The sequence below is a fragment of the Gorilla gorilla genome, chromosome 11, assembly GCF_029281585.2.
Source record: "Gorilla gorilla gorilla isolate KB3781 chromosome 11, NHGRI_mGorGor1-v2.1_pri, whole genome shotgun sequence".
Taxonomy (NCBI): Eukaryota; Metazoa; Chordata; class Mammalia; order Primates; family Hominidae; genus Gorilla; species Gorilla gorilla.
Window position 1 is genome coordinate 90,308,655 of NC_073235.2, and position 12,948 is coordinate 90,321,602.

The 12,948-nt window shown below is 35.8% G+C and overlaps 1 long non-coding RNA gene across 2 annotated transcripts in view; it reads right to left on the reverse strand.

Moving 5' to 3' along the window:
- The window catches only part of LOC129532143 (uncharacterized), a 217,690-nt gene that overhangs the window by 92,186 nt on the left and 112,556 nt on the right, over positions 1-12,948 (reverse strand). For both annotated transcript variants that reach the window (XR_010129648.1, XR_010129649.1), the window contains exon 2: positions 919-1,014. This is a non-coding gene — a long non-coding RNA (uncharacterized lncRNA). The remainder of the gene's footprint in view (positions 1-918; positions 1,015-12,948) is intronic.

The following is a 12,948-nucleotide window of genomic DNA, read 5'->3' on the forward strand; positions in this document are numbered from 1 at the left end:
AGTATTGCACTGGAGTTTCCAGTCAGTACAACTAGGCAAGAAAAGGAAATTGAAGGCATCCAGGTTGGAAAGGAAGAAGTAAAGCATTCTGTCTTTATTCACAAATGACAAGATCTTTGATATAGAAAACCCTAAGGGGATCCACGCAACCCCACCCTTATCAAATCACATACACACACAACTACCTATACTGTAAGTTCAGCAGGATTTCAAGATAGAAGATCAATATATAACTGGTCATAATTCAGTTACTTAGGATAGCGCTAATAAAATATTACTGACTACATTGTTTTAAAAGTGCTTTCAAACACGATGTACAAATTAAGAGTTCGTTCAGCTATCTATTCATTGCAAGGAAATTTCTGGATGCCATATTTGGGAATATTCTATTTTAATCATAAAATTTAAGCCATGCATATAATATCTACTGGAGTTGCATTTTATACTATTTTTATAAAATTATATATATACACACACATGTGTGTATAATGGTAAAATACATATTTTACATACATATATATGTTACCATAAGTAACATAGAGGCCAAATAAATAAATGAGAAATTTTTTTTTCCTTTGGTTTACATCTTTAACATTTATTGACAAATACTAATTTTACATATTTATATGTATAACATATTGTTTTGAAATAATATATGTTGCAAAATAGCTAAATCTGTTTAACATATGCATTATCTCACATACTGGAAAGTTTTAATTATTAATTATAATAATGTTATTTGCTATAATTGACTATAATTCAAAATCTTGCTAAAATATTCACTTTGGTCTTTAAAAACAGCTTTTTTTATATTTTGAGAACTATCACTTTCATTTTTATTACTAGAACAGGAAGAATCGATGTAGGGTTTATATGGAAGAGATTTTCAAGTAGATCAGTCTCTGCCAATATACATACCTCTGTAGAGTCAGCAACCTTCATGTAGACACATTTTGGCTCGGCAGTTTTTCCCAAGAGTCAGCACATATTTGGGGAAATCCATCCCCATTGTCTCTATAACTGAAGAAAATTTGACCCAGTAATGAATCAAATAAAATAGTATATATATTTTAAATTTAGTGGAAACAAAATTTAAAAGTGATATAATTGATAAGTAAGTTTTAAATTAAAAGGAAAGAGGCATTCAAAAAAGATAATCTTTCACAGTTGTATTTGATACACAATATAATTTTGCAAATGATAATACTTTTGTATAAATGAGGGCTCTATTGGTTTCATTAATTAGACATTTAATCAACTCGTTAATTTCCTAGGATATACCAGGTGTTGAGTTACTGCTTGAGATGCAGAAATGAAGAAGACATAGTCTTTGCAATTAGGGCATTCTCAATTCACTTGAAAAGTCATGAAAGAAAATCAATACCTACAATATTGTATAGTAAGTGCTATAGTATAGGAATGAATAAAATATGATGGGAGCAGAATTAAAACTGGGTATGAACAACAGTGCTCTTGAAGGAAATTTCCAGGAAGATTTGGAAATGGTTACAAGAGATAAAAAACATAAAACAAAGTTACAATAAAAAGCATGGGTCAAGTAGATGTAGAAGAAGATTATTTCCAGATAGAAGTAACAGAATATGGAAAACTAAAGAAATAACCACACCTCCTCCAATCATTTAAGCTACGCCTACTCATATACTCAACTGAACGAAAGGGTGATTTACACACACCAACCATTTTCATGTTCATTAGACTGGACCTTCACAGGTGTTCTACATAGTTCCTGCTGATACTCTCTTTACTTTGTGAATTTGTGGTCCTATTTTGCTTCTGGCCAATATATTTAAATAATTCTGTCTCCCCATCTTATTCACCTTGGCCAAGAAAGTTGGCTCTTCAGAACCCAGCCCAACAGTGTTTGTCACCCCAGGAAAACTTGGCATTAACATTCCTGTGAGAAAAGTGGTAGTAGATGGAATGGGTGTAGGAGAGTGGGAGATGTATTAGTTGTATTAGCCAAGCGCATGCAGATGGTAAATATTTACATATCCAAGACTGGGGAATTTATGAAGAAAAGGTGGCTTAATGGACTCACAGTTCCAGGTGGCTGGACAGGGCTCACAATCATGATGAAAGGCTAAAGGCATGTCTTACATGGTTGCAGACAAGAGAAAATGAGAGCCAAGTGAGAGGGGTTTCCCTTTATAAAACCATCAGAGCTTGTGAAACTTATTCACTACCAAGAGAAAGCATGGGGAAAACTCCCCTATAATTCAATTATCTTCCACCAGGTCCCTCCCACAACACGTGGGAATTATGTGAAGTGCAATTCAAGATGAAATTTTGGTGGGGACATATCCAAACCATATCTTTCTGCCCCGTCCCCTCCCAAATATCATGCCCTCACATTTAAAAACCAATCATGCCTTCCCAACAGTTCCCCAAAGTCTTAACTTATTTCAGCATTAACTCAAAAGTCCACAGTCCAAAGTCTCATCTGAGACAAGGCAAGTCCCTTTCACCTATGAGTCTGTAAAATCAAAAGCTACTTACTTCCTAGATACAATGGACCTACAGGCATTGGATAAATACACCCATTCCAAATGAGAAAAACTGGCCAAAACAAAAGGTCTAAAGGACCCAAACAAGTCCAAAATCCTGTGTGGCAGTCAAATCTTAAAGCTCCAAAATGATCTCCTTCAACTCCATATCTCACATCCAGGTCACACTGATGCAAGATGTGGGTTCCCATAGTTTTGGGTAGCTCTGCCCCTGTGGCTTTGTAGGGTACAGCCTCCCTCCTGGCTGCTTTCATGGGCTGGTGTTGGGTGTCTGTGGCTTTTCCAAGTGCACAGTGCAAGCTGTTGGTGTATCTACCATTCTGGGGTCTGGAGGACTATGGCCCTCTTCTCACAGCTCCACCAGGCAGTGACCCCCAGTGGGGATTCTGTGTGGGGGCTTCAATCTCACATTTCCCTTCTGCACTACCCTAGCTGAGGTTCTCCATGAGAGCTCCACCCCTGAGGCAAGCTTCTACCTGGTCATCCAGGCATTTCAATACATCCTCTGAAATCTAGGCGGAAGTTCCCAAACCTCAATTCTCGACCTCTGTGCACCCGTAGGCTCAATACCACATGGAAGCTACCAAGGCTTGGGGCTTACATTCACTGAAGCCACAGCCTGAGCTGTACCTAGGCCCTTTTCAGCCATGGATAGAGTGGCTGGGACACAGGGCACCAAGTCCCTAGGATACATACAGCAGTGACCTGTGACCAATAATACCACAGTTAAAATAATTTTAAAGACAAGGATCTCAAATTTATAGATGATAAAGATAAACATTATACAAATATGAATAAAAATATGATATATACAGAGAATATATATTAGTATAGTATTTACATATAAATTACATATATACACTATTTTCTGTATTTTATGTTCCCCACAAATGATTTTAGAGTTTCCCTTTTTTACTTAAAATTCTAAAATTCTAAAATTTTATCCGAATTTGTCTTGGTGGAAATCTAAAAGAATGATTATTCCCACTTGGCATTCAGTGTGGACTTTTAATTCAAAAGTTCACATCTTTTCTCAGCTCAGGATATTTTTTATGTTACATATTTTATTTTTTTTCTCCTTTGTGATTGTTAATTCCCTGCCTTTGTGGCATCTATTAAGTGAATTTTGAAATCAATAGACATGTCCATGTGTCAAACATCTTTCCATAACTTTCATTTTGTTGTTCTTTTGCATATATTTTGAAGGAATGCCGTAGTTTTTTCCTAAGATCATTAAAACGTTTTCAGCTTGGAGACAAGTAATCTGAGTTTAGAAATCATCTATGAATCTGAGATTCCTGTCTTTAAAATTATCATTTTAATTGTGGTATTCTTGGTCACAGACAATAAAATATAATTTCATTGGCAATAGTAATGGCATATAGTGATATACTAATGATCTTCATATGCTGTATAAGAAGAGAAGCATTAATTTCTCATCTAGTTTATACATGTTCCCATTCCTCCTCTAAACAAATAAACCAAGAACCAATAATTTTTGTATCATGTTGGTTGTTTCACAATTATGTTAATCACAGAACTATTGTACACCTTTCAAATTTTCTTTTTACATATTAAGAAATACAATTTTCTCAATTTAAGGTTTCAAAAATGTAGATATTTTTTATTTGAATGTTACATATCTTAGAAGTGAAATACAGTCCACTAGAAAATGTAACCTACCCAAAGTTAAGAAACCTTAAAGACAATGCAAAATCAAACTGTTTACATCGTGTGAAATAAATACATTGTAAGTGCAAATGAGACGTTACTTCCATTAGTGATAAGCACAAAAAATGAAATGAATTGAACAATAATTATAAGACATCTCAGAGATTGAGAACTTGCTTTAATGAAGCTGAAATTCAGAGGGAAATTAAACTATATGTCTTATTTGAGAAACAAATTGTTTATTCCAGACCCAATACTTTTATGGCTCTGGGAAATCCCAAGTTATTTTTCTGAGTTAAGACAAGAACCAATTAAAATGTTTTCAGAACAGCATAGACTTTTTATATGGGCTATGACATATAATTGCACATTTATTATAAACAGTCAGGGCTTCTATATGTATTTAGCAGATGGATATTGCAACCTTTAGCAAAATAAATTAACTAATTCACCTCCTTGAAAAAGAAAAGTATTATTTAAATACACCATCAAGTGATATCATTCTAAATTACAAAAGATTCCTATTCAGGCTCCAGCTGCAAAGATGATTTACTTATTCTAATCTACAAAATATATCACAAAGGTCTTCAACACTAATATCCAATAAAGACACATGGTGATATGATTAATTAATGCATTAGATGGAAAGCATAAGAAAAAGAAAAGAGTCAAGTTAGACTCCAAGATTTTTTACTTTTACGTAAGCATCTAAAACACTGTGATAGCCATTTACTAAGATAGGGTATTCTGCTGGAGAGATTTTCTAGCAGGATGGTCCGAGTTGGATTTGGGAATGCTGGAGTGTTTAAGTAGGAGTATTCTCCTTTACTGTAAACTCACTAACAGCAGCTTCTGCTGAAACACCAGCTGTGTAGTCTGAAAGGATCTCTCTTATGGAAGAGGTTTAATAGATTTTCCTAACAAAACTGGAAATAGAAATAATTCAAAATGTCTGTTTCCCGAGATATATATCACCATTAGTCATTGCTACTCACCTACAGGACAATTTCTTGTCTTCCACAATTAAGAGTTCTTGATTCACTTTTGTATCAACTGCAATGATGAAAGTGCTAAGTTGTTTGCAATAATCTACTCAATTTTTCTGCTTGGTATTTTGCTATGCATAGGCATTTCACATTAAGACCAGCATAATGGTGGGGAAAAGTTGCTATTTATATAGTTTTGCTATTTATACAGTTTCCCAAGCACATTTTACTTGTTAAGAGAAAAATTAGTTTCTTTCACATACCAAAAAAAGAAAAAAGCGAGTTGTGAATATATTAACTGAAAGTATACTATTTTAGCCAGGTGCAGTGGTGCACACCTGTAGTCCCAGCTACTTGGGAGGCTGAGATGGGAGGGCAGATCATTTGAGACCAGGAGTTTGAGGTCATCCTGGGAAACACAGCAAGACCTTGTCTCTAAAATAAAATAATAAGTAAATTGTATATATTTTTTCTTTTTTTATTATTTGAAGACCTTATTTAGTGTTATTCAGTGTAGATACTTAGAACAGAAAATAAGAAAAAAAGTCAAGCTGTAATCATTTCACTTTACTCATTTTTACTAATTCTACTCCTGTTTTTTGTTCATGAACAGACATGTTTGACCAAAGACATGACTAGATAGCCTGGCTAAAATGAATAATCCACCTTTTTAAAAGATGGCTAAGACTACAAGAAATGAAAAATCTGAGACAAATTTGATTGTCCGAGTATAATAGAAGGTCTACTTTCAAGTAATCAAATAAAATAACAGCCAAACTAAAACTCTGTACCCAATAAAAATATGCTTCCAAAATGAAGGTAAGTGAAAAGGATTTCAGAAAAACAAAAACAGTGAGAATTCCTCTCCAGGAAAACTTCAAACACACACACACACACACACACACACACACACACACACACACACACACACACACACAAAAGGGAGATTTTCAGGCTGAAGAAATATGTCAACAAGAAACACTGAATTCCTGGGAGAAAAAAAAAGCGTAAATATGTAGGTAAATGTAAGACATTAAGGATATAGAAAACAAGAAAATGATATGTTACCTGGTTTAAATTATATAAAAATTGGTTCATAGCAAAAATAATATGAAAGGTGAGGAGGTAAATGAAGTTAAAGTGTTTAAAGTACTCCAACATTAACAGGCAATTGGTGAAATAATTTGTATTTTACCAAATTAAAAAATGTTCTATGCTTTTAGCAATGGCAGGAAATTAGTTAGAAGAAAATAATTTCAATAGACTGTAATAGATACAAGGGTTGTATCAGTCAGATTCCAATCAGGCATTATGTAGGTGATAAGCCGGGAACAGAAAGTTAAGCACCACATACTCTCACTCATACTTGGAAGCTAAAAAATGTTGCTTTTGGCCGGGCACGGTGGCTCACGCTGATAATCCCAGCACTTTGGGAGGCCGAGGCTGGCGAATCACCTGAGGTCAGGAGTTCAAGACCAGCCTGGCCAACATGGTGAAACCCCATCTCGACTAAAAATACAAAAATTAGCTAGGGGTGACTGTGGGCACCTGTAATCCCAGCTACGTGGGAGGCTGAGGCAGGAGAATCGCTTGAATCCTGGAGGCGGAGCTTGCAGTGAGCAGAGATCGTGCCACAGCACTTCAGCCTGGATGACAGAGTGAGACCCCATCTCAAAAAAAAAAAAAAAGTTGCTTTTATAGAAGTGAAAAGCAGGATAGAGGATACTAGAGTCTGGGAAAGGTAGGGGAAGGAGGAGATAGGAAAAGAATTGTTAAAGTTTACATAATTACAGGAGGAATAAGTTATAGTGATACTTGCGGGCTATGGGAGGTCCCTAAACACCAGTGAGATGTCACTCTTGGCTGATTACCAGGCTTTTGACACCACTGTGAGAATGAATTCAAGGATGAGTCAGAAAATAGTGAAACTTCAGAGATTTATTGCAAACTGAGAAGTACACACTCAAGAAAGTGGAGTGCAGCCATACTCGAGAGAGAGTTACATGCAACACGATGTAGGGTTACTATCTTCATGGGTTTCTTTAACCAAGGGGTAGAATATTCATGACAATCACTGGAAGAAGGTAAATATTTATCGGAACCGTGGCGCTACTCATTTTTACACTAAATATGGATGTTCCCAGAACTGTCATGGTTCTGGTGGGTGTGTAATTTAGTATGTCGATGAGCATATAATGAGGTTCTAGGTGAAACCTAGGTCAAATCCAGCTCAGTGTTGGGTCCAGTTGGTCTTGGCCAGCTTGACCCACATCTTGTTTCTCAGGATCTTATCTGCCCTTAGTTTATGTGGCTATTTCAACAATTTACTTTTACTAGTCATGTAAAATTGCTGCATGGAATTTTCTATGCTCCTGCAAATGCCCTGTCTCACTATACCAATTCTACTCCTGTTTTTTGTTCATGAACAGACATGTTTGACCAAAGACATGACTAGATAGCCTGGCTAAAGTGAATAATCCACCTTTTTAAAAGATGGCTAAGACTACAAGAAATGAAAAATCTGAGACAAATTTGATTGTCTGAGTATAATAGAAGGTCTACTTTCAAGTAATCAAATAAAATAACAGCCAAACTAAAACTCTGTACCCAATAAAAATATGCTTCCAAAATGAAGGTAAGTGAAAAGGATTTCAGAAAACAAAAACAGTGAGAATTCCTCTCCAGGAAAACTTTACACACACACACACACACACACACACACTAAAGGGAGATTTTAGTACTGTACTATATTGTACAGTACTATAGGATGACTATGTTAAATAAAATATACAGATTCAAATAGCTAGAAGAAATATAATAAATGTTTCCAACAACAAAAAAAGGATAAATGTTTGAAATGACAGATATGCTAATTACCTTTACCTGATCACCATAAATTACATGGATCTAAACATCACTACACGCCTCAAAAATATGCACAATTATTTTGTGTTCATTAAAAATGAAATAAAATATTTTGCTCAGGAATAAGAATTCACGCCACTTTTAAAAATACAGATGATTTAATTCTAACGTTATAAGAAATTATATCTCTATGTGAATTAGAATTCTTCAGAGAAACAGAGCCAGTGGTTTATAGTTTATTTATTTATTTATCATAATGAATTGACTCATGTGATGATGAAGTGCTAAGAAGTCCCCAAATCTTTCTGCAAACTAAAGACCGAGGAGAACTGATGGTGTAGTAACAGTCTGAGTCTAAGGGCCTGGGTATGAGGAAAGATGATGATGACAGTTTCAGTCCAAATGCAGAAAACCAATACCTAGGCTTGAAAACAGTCAGGTAGAGAGAGAAAATTCTCCCTGACCCTTTTTTTATTCAAGTCATACATTCAATAGAACAGTGGAAAAGGCAATCTGCTTTACTCATTCGAATGTTGATCTCATTCAGAAATTCAGAAACATCCCCACAGACACATGCAGAATAACGTTTAGCCAAATATATGGGTACATAGCAGTTCTGTCAAGTTCACATATAAAATTCGCCATAACACAATAAATATTCTTGTACTTCTTTTATAACTTTCATGAATGTTCAACTATGTTGTAAATGCCACGCAGATATTTATATATCTATAATCTCTACCACTTGATTTGTAAATTACTTATCAAACTAGTTGCCTAATAAATATTTTCCAATAAATGGATGATTTATATTTTGTTCTTAGATTTATTTTATACTGAGAAGTTTCAACACAAGAGCTGCTAAACCACTGAAAATATCTGAACTATAGTGTTGATGGCTGTTGTGAGACCTTTGTTCTCATCTTCGTAGTTTAAAAGAATTTAAACAAAAGACAAACAGCAAAAGAGGTGCAGCATAGAACAATTTATTACAAAGGAAAAATAATATTTTGAAAGTTAACTGCAGAATAAACAGTACACCCTGAGAGACAGAGAGGATTCAGGGTGGGCCGCTCATAAGTATGAGACAGCAAAGATTGGCACTAGAAGACTCCGTTTATGGGAGTCTTACATAATTATTCATAAGGGGTGAAAAAGGTATTCCTAGTAAGCATGTTCTGGGTGGTCCTCTGGGTGCACATGCACAGTAGCTGTACATGCTTGTTCATACATCAGATGTCTCATTAGCATCAAAAATCTCCACCCTGGGCTGTGTTTTTTAATTATATAAAGAGCAAAGGTTAGTCTGAAGACAGGTAAAAACAAAACGCACATGCTTTCTACAGGGGAAATTCCCTACTGGAGATCGTTTTGCTTTAATGAGCTTGACTACAATGCAAATGCTGAGGCTTATTGTGTTGACTGTATGGTTGCCATGGTCTCACATCCTGGGAACATGGTTACTTCCTTGACTGTCTCTATCGTGCCTCAGTAGGATCTCAGAAATATCTCCCTAGCTTTGTGATCATGTAGAAAATATTAGCAGTACATATCAGCCTTGAGTATTTGCTAAATGCCCCTTTTGGGAAACTTTTATAAAAATAATGAATTTAAATCCTACCTAATGTTTAACATCAACAAATTCACTTTTCTAGTGTAAACCCTGAAAATTTGAGACAGGTCTTAGTTAATTTAGAAAGTTTATTTTGCCAAGGTTGAGGATGCCTGCCCAAGACACAGCCTCAGAAGGTCCTGATGACATGTGGCCAAGGTGATCAGAGCACAGCTTAGTTTTATACATTTTAGGGAGACATGAGACATCAATCGACATATGTAAAATGAACATTGGTTCCCTCGGAAAGGCAGGACAACCCAAGTAGGACAATTCATGCAGGGAGGGGGCTTCCAGGTCACAGGTAGGTGAGAGACACACGGTTGCATTCTTTTGAGTTTCTGATTAGCCTTTCCAAAGGAGGCAATCAGAAACACATTTATTCAGTGAACAGAGGGCTGACTTTGAATAGAATGGGTAGCAGGTTTGCCCTAAGCAGTTCCCAGCTTGAATTTTCCCTTTAGCTTAGTGATTTGGGGAGCCAAGATATTTTCCTTTCACACTAGTAAAATTATATATATATATTTTTTCAAGGTTCTCAATTTTTTTACTCTCATCTGTATCTTATAATAAATACTTCTTTTGTTCATATTTTGAACAAGATTTTGTTAATCTTCATAAAAAAAGTGGTCTCAAACAAACATAGATTTTAAAAAGTCTACAAGAAGATTAAAAGAATTTCTACAAGAAGTTTGATGATAGGCTTGGCTGTGTCCCCACCCAAATCTCATCTTGAATTCCTGCTTGTTGTGGGAAGGATCTGGTGGGAGGTAACTGAATCATGGGGGCAGGTATTTCCCATGCTGTTCTCATGAGAATGAATAATTCTCATGAAATCTGATGGTTCTATAAGGAGGAGATTCCCTGCACAAGCTCTCTGCCTACTGCCATCCATGTAACATGTGACTTGCTCCTCCTTGCCTTCCACCATGATTGTGAGGCCTCCCCAGTCATGTGGAACTATAAGTCCATTAAAATCTTTTTCCTGATAAATTACCCAGTCTCAAGTATGTCTTTACCAACAGTGTCAAAACAGACTAATACACTTGGGATCTGGGAGTAAAGAATTAGAAGAAAGTGCATTGTAATGACCTTAGGCCTGTCACAGCAAATTGCAGTGATTCACTTTTTCCTCCAACTAAATAGTAGCTGATATGATTTGGCTCTGTGTCCCCACCCAAACCCCATCTTGAATTGTAGCTCCCATAACTCTCACATGTTGTAGGAGGGACCCAGTGGAAGATAATTGATTCATGGGGTGGTTTTTCCTATATTGTTCTCATGGTAGTGAATATGTCTCACAAGATCTGATGGTTTTATAAGGGGTTTCCTCTTTCACTTGGCTCTCATTCTCTCTTGTCTACTGCCATAAGACTTGCCTTTCACCTTCCACCATGATTGTGAAGGCTCCCCAGCCTTGTGGAACTGTGAGTCCATTAAACCTCTTTTTTGTTATAAATTACCCAGTCTCGGCTATGTCTGTATCAGCAAGAGTGAAAACCGACTAACACAGAAGCTACTTACAACCAATTTTACATGTAAATGGAATGTTAAAATAAATCCTAACATGCTATGAAAAGTGTCCAAAAAATCCATTTGAGTAGGATTGTTATATATATTCTATTCAAAACTAATTTATTCTAATACAAAATCAAGTAAAAATGCTCTATTGTGTTTGAACACCGGCAATGTTCACATTTCTTTTTTTTTTTTTTTTTTTTTTGAGATGGAGTCTTGCTCTGTCACCCAGGCTGGAGTGCAGTGGCACAGTCTCGGCTCACTGCAACCTCCACCTCCTGGATTCAACCCACTCTCCTGCCTCAGTTTCCTCAGTAGCTGGGATTACAGGCACCCACCACCACGTCCGGCTAATTTTTGTATTTTTAGTAGAGATGGCTTTCACCATGTTGCCCAGGCTGTTCTCAAACCCCTGACCTCAGGTGATCCACCTGCCTCGGCCTCCCAGAGTGCTGGGATTACAGGCGTGAGCCACCATGCCCTGCCCACATTTAATTCTTAATGCACAAAAATGCACATTTTTGCAGTTAAGCATTAAAGTCTAATGATCTGTTATTAAATATACCAGATATAACAATAGTAAGCAAGTGTCAAGAATAATGGAATAGTTGTGTTTCTGCCAATTTATTTATTTTTGCTATCATTGTTGCCAATCTACATTCTGTTTCATAAATGGCTATTCCTTTTGTAGGACAGTAAATATTTCAGATACATTTGTTTGTTCCAGAAAGATTAAAAAAAAAGACATAAAACAATTTCTTTGTTTAGGTGTATCGAATAGCAGAGACATATATAAACAGATAGCAGAGTCTTTTCTTAACTCAGATTACACTTTTGTATTATTTACTTATTTATCTTAGTCACTCAGTGCCCACATAGTCCTTTTTCTATTACAGTTGGGCTGCATTTGCTTTTTCTGTTACCTTAATATTGAATGGAGACCACTCTAGGAATAAGCTTACACTTTGTAAACATCTAAAACAAGAGGTAGATCTTTGATCTAGCACCTAAAAAAATTGACTTCTAGACAGTCATGTCTGCTAAGATGAGGATGAGAAAACCGTGTCCTGATCTTGAGCTAGAAATAACCTATTGGTCACCTTACAAGTGTTTAATATTCTAACTAAAATTAAATACTATCAATGACTCCTGAAAGTGACATTCCATGGGTAATAATGGAATGCTTAAATGTCAAATTCTGAATTAACCATTTTGTTATAAAATAGAGAATAAACGTGGCATGTAAGAAATGATTTAATTATTTTTCCTGGTTCTGAATAGGAATGGAATATCCATGGGGTGACCATATGTCCTATTTTCCCTGGGCAATGTCGTGTTAATTATGAAGTCCCAGTGTAAATATTAATAGTAATCCCTTTCACGAAAGTCTCCCACCATGAATGATAACATATATTCTTGACTCGTACTATGGACACAGACCTACACATTTTATCTGTCTCTCGTAAGTCTCTTACGGCATTTTCAATAATCCACACTCCAGAGAGATGTTCTCTTCAGATAAATTAAAAGTAGTTTACATCACAAAGTTTAAATCATTTGTGTTTGATGCCTCTCCTTTGTCCTCCCATGGCACTAGACAACCCCTCTAACTTATCAACAGAAGATTGGAATGACCTGTTAACTTACCTCTCTCAAAAAACAAAATGTGTACCCAATGACATTTAATAAAAATACGAATAAAACAAATTGCACTTTTAGAGTTTAAACTTGTAATTGTTTTTTACCTCATGGTTGTACAAGTTGCAAAGCC